Source organism: Vanessa atalanta, unplaced genomic scaffold (assembly GCF_905147765.1).
Source record: "Vanessa atalanta unplaced genomic scaffold, ilVanAtal1.2, whole genome shotgun sequence".
NCBI lineage: Eukaryota > Metazoa > Arthropoda > Insecta > Lepidoptera > Nymphalidae > Vanessa > Vanessa atalanta.
The window spans coordinates 10,001-15,000 of NW_025920034.1; the positions used below are offsets into that span (position 1 = coordinate 10,001).

Below are 5,000 nucleotides of genomic sequence, written 5' to 3' on the forward strand. Positions count from 1 at the left end.
CGAAATAATAGACATTACGACATTAAACATTGAACAGTGTGGTTTATATTTTTATACAGCCGGCCCTCAGACAGGAGTGGTCCTGGATGTTTCTCCACGGACCGCAATGTGCGTTCGAAATGTCGATGTTCAAATGTGTCCTGCAGTTCACACTATGACGCGCAGTTAACTGCGTTCTTCATCGACCCGCGAGCCAAGTGATCCACCGTCCAGGGTAATGGTTTTTAATTTGTTTTATTTTTATAATTTCTACGATCACTCGAACGATTCTATACGCCAGTGATATGAGTTTATTTTTTTTTTATTTTTATTTTTTTTTTTGTTTTTTTCTCTTATTTTTAGTATACAGAGAAAAATTCAAAAAATTAAAAAAAAAAAAAAAAAAAAAGTTAAAAAAAAAAAAAAGTACAAAAAAAAAAAAAAAGAAATATACATTTTATTTGAAGATGACGATGTGCGTTAACACATCGTACTTTCCTCGAAATCGACATCGAAAAATATCAGAATAGGACGCGTTACACGACTCTGGACTCTGACTCGGACACACTGCTGTGTGAGAGAGAGAGAGTGAGAATCGCGTCCTCGCATCGAAACGACACATTCCGAACGTCGATATTTGTGTTTTAGAATTTTATTATCGTTCATTATCGCACTCTTTCGAGATTGATAATTTACGTTAATGATCCTTCCGCAGGTTCCCCTACGGAAACCTTGTTACGACTTTTACTTCCTCTAAATGATCAAGTTTGGTCAACTTCCCAGCAACGCCGACGGCCGTGAAGCCACCGCGTGTCGGTCCGAAGACCTCACTAAATCATTCAATCGGTAGTAGCGACGGGCGGTGTGTACAAAGGGCAGGGACGTAATCAACGCGAGCTTATGACTCGCGCTTACTAGGAATTCCTCGTTTATGGGGGATAATTGCAAACCCCAATCCCCAGCACGAAGGAGTTTCAACGGGTTGCCCGGGCCTCTAGGCCAGGGAGAACATGCTGATTCCTTCAGTGTAGCGCGCGTGCGGCCCAGGACATCTAAGGGCATCACAGACCTGTTATTGCTCAATCTCGTGCGGCTCGAAGCCGCCGGTCCCTCTAAGAAGAATTTTAATACGCCGCCAGTGAGTTGCTCGACCGAAATCGAGCACACCTAAATGACGACGCCTATTTAGCAGGCTAGAGTCTCGTTCGTTACCGGAATTAACCAGACAAATCGCTCCACCAACTAAGAACGGCCATGCACCACCACCCACCGAATCAAGAAAGAGCTATTAATCTGTCAATCCTTCCGGTGTCCGGGCCTGGTGAGATTTCCCGTGTTGAGTCAAATTAAGCCGCAGGCTCCACTCCTGGTGGTGCCCTTCCGTCAATTCCTTTAAGTTTCAGCTTTGCAACCATACCCCCCCCGGAGTCCAAAATCTTTGGTTTCCCGGAAGCTGCCCGCCGAGCCATTGTAGTAACGTCGGCGGATCGCTAGATGACATATTTACGGTTAGAACTAGGGCGGTATCTAATCGCCTTCGAACCTCTAACTTTCGTTCTTGATTGATGAAAACACCTTTGGCAAATGCTTTCGCTGATGTTCGTCTTGCGACGATCCAAGAATTTCACCTCTAACGTCGCAATACGAATGCCCCCAGTTATCCCTATTAATCATTACCTCGGAGTTCTGAAAACCAACAAAATAGAACCGAGATCATATTCTATTATTCCATGCACGAAATATTCAAGCGGCATTTTGAGCCCGCTTTGAGCACTCTAATTTGTTCAAAGTAAAATTGTCGGCCCATCTCGACACTCACTGAAGAGCACCGCGATAGGATTTTGATATTGAACCGGCGTTTTACCGCCGGCTCACCGACGATATGCTCCGCAGACGTGTCAGTATCACCGCGGATGCGGTGCACCGACAGCGCGGCGCACAAATGCAACTACGAGCTTTTTAACCGCAACAATTTTAGTATACGCTATTGGAGCTGGAATTACCGCGGCTGCTGGCACCAGACTTGCCCTCCAATTGTTCCTCGTTAAAATATTTAAAGTGTACTCATTCCGATTACGAGGCCTCGAAAGAGTCCCGTATCGTTATTTTTCGTCACTACCTCCCCGTGCCGGGAGTGGGTAATTTGCGCGCCTGCTGCCTTCCTTGGATGTGGTAGCCGTTTCTCAGGCTCCCTCTCCGGAATCGAACCCTGATTCCCCGTTACCCGTGACAACCATGGTAGTCGCAGAAACTACCATCGAAAGTTGATAAGGCAGACATTTGAAAGATGCGTCGCCGGTACTGGACCATGCGATCGGCAAAAGTTATCCAGATTCATCAAAATTAACGACTTCGGACGAGACGCCCTCCGTCGATTGGTTTTGATCTAATAAAAGCACTCATCCCATCACTGGTCAGAGTTCTGATTGCATGTATTAGCTCTAGAATTACCACAGTTATCCAAGTAACTGAGTAAGATCTAAGGAACCAAAACTGATATATTGAGCCATTCGCGGTATCGCCTTAATACGGCTTGCACTGAGACATGCATGGCTTAATCTTTGAGACAAGCATATAACTACTGGCAGGATCAACCAGGGAGCTAACCGAGACTTGTTGAAGTCGTCAATTACTCTTCTCGTTTCATATTCGCATATAAAATACACACAAACTTATGCATGCATGTACAATATACGCACAGTATGAAACGAGCGTCTCACCGTATCGTCGATCGCGTTAGACGCGATAGATTTTAACGGTTGACTCTTATAAAAATTTATATGAGACACAAACGCGCTTTAAGCACGCGCGCGCGCGTGCGTGCGCTATAATATATAACGCGACGACAGCGGCGGCGGCGGCGGCGGCGGCGGAGGCGTCTTCACATAATGACACATAACGGTCACGAATTCGAACGTTCTAAACGAGATCGAGTTTTTTTTTCAAAATAACACTTCGCACACGACGTGTACGTATGTATTGTTCAACGATTATTATCGTAAAACATTGGGATCGACGCCCGGTGTTTGAGTGATCGTACCGATACTCGGGTTGTGTATTTTTTGTACATGATAAATGTAAAAATTAACAAAAAGAATTTTAGAAACGACCGTTCATATATAATATAAAAATTATACACACTATACGAATACACTGAATCTTTTAAGAACTCCGTCTCTAACGTTTTCTCATATCGTCGCGACGTCGCAGATCGACTACAATGAATCAACATTTATTCCATGAGGATAGATTGTAGCGAGAGCGACGACGACGACGATAAGAGGAAGAGCGCATGAGGCAGAGAGATCTACGTGCGTCCGTCGGTCGGCACAGTTTTACAGAACGAAAAAGAATCTTTTTATCATTTTCACGTGTGTCAGTGAATATCCCCAGCGGTCGAGACGAATCGTACGTACATACTTGGTTGTTACACTACGTAAAGTATAATATAACGCGATACGACGAATCGAGAGACACGCCAGAAGACACGCAACAAAGACGACAAATGAAAACGATAATAACATTTTTTTCGTTATACAAGAGTACTGATCCGGTCACTTCGCGTCTAACATCAATTTTTGAATGTTCGACGTTCGAACCGTCACTACTCCATATATATGCCTGACGATGAGTATGACATTCGGCTCGTTCGAACGGAATGTATTTTTTTTTTTATTATTATTATTATTTTATTATGTTTCTCATATTCGATCTGATATCATAAGACGACGAACCCCAGAACACGCACCCCCCCCCCCCCCTCCCCAACCCCCTCCCCCCCAACTGACACCCCAAACCCTCCAAAATCTCCAAAACTTCGATTATTTTGTTCTATATTTTTATAGATAGTATATGATTATATGATATTATGCAACGTCAATGCAACAACAACGACAAAAACAACAACAACAACAACAACAATAAAAAAAAAAAGAAAAAAAAAAAAAACAACAACAACAACAACAAAGAAAGTTGTATCTTCGTTTATTTAAATTTCACCGGTATTCGTTTATCGAAAAAAAAAAATTTATAATTAAAATTATTATATTTTATAATTAAAATAATAATTATGACGATGACGAATAAATATAATAATAATAATAATAATAAAGAACATGACGCGATTTACGAATGCGTAAATAATGTTAATAATATAATTTTTAAGTTTCATATCAGTCTTGATACCTTAAAATATGTATAATGAAGTAATAAATAAATAGAAATTATCTTTAAAAAAATATCCTGACATAAATGTATTGAATCTCTATAAAAAAATTAAAAAATAATCTAACGAACGCAACGAGCTCTACTCCTACTCTACGAACGTTTTCTCGAACGAAGTGCTCGATGAAAACGTCGAACGTTCGTGTATCGAAAGGAGAGTCGAGATAGAGCTCATATAATGTTAATGTTAATGTTAATGTTAATGTTAATGTTAATGTATCGAAAATTATATATGTTAATTATTGATATTAAACGTATAAGAAGACTTACGTAATAATATAATAATGAAAATGACGCGAATTACGAACACGCGAGAGACACAGCACGCACAGACACCATCGATACACGAACTAATCGCAACGAACGGGACTCTAACGATTTCAGAGTGTTCGACGAAAACGTGGAACGTTCGTGTATTGAAGAAGTGAAGTCTATCGAGAAGATCATCTCATCCGCGTCCTCCTCCTCGAACTCTACGAGTTCGAGTTATATATATTTATCGAAAAATCATAAAAATATAATATTCGTGTAATATTATAGAATAGATTTCTGATCTATATATATATATATATATACAACCAACCAACAAACATACATGACTATCTCTTGTCGAACGCTAACTCACTAACACTCCTCCTCCTCCTCTCGTAGAAAAATACAAATCTTCTCGTAATTATATATCTGTGTATTATTATAATAAATAAAATACACAAATATTATATTACAAGATTTGTGTCACGAGAGAGGAGAGAGAGTCGTGCGCGCGCGCGCTCTATCTCTCTCGATAGAGATACGTA

General features: G+C 40.8%; 2 non-coding genes across 2 annotated transcripts; both read right to left on the reverse strand.

The window, feature by feature from the left end:
* Positions 1 to 60: 60 nt before the first annotated feature.
* On the reverse strand, positions 61 to 217 carry LOC125076790. Its single transcript, XR_007120695.1, has one exon. It is a non-coding gene; the product is annotated as a 5.8S ribosomal RNA (ribosomal RNA).
* A 460-nt stretch (positions 218 to 677) lies between these two features.
* LOC125076791 lies at positions 678 to 2,580 on the reverse strand. Its single transcript, XR_007120696.1, has one exon. It is a non-coding gene; the product is annotated as a small subunit ribosomal RNA (ribosomal RNA).
* Positions 2,581 to 5,000: the final 2,420 nt, after the last annotated feature.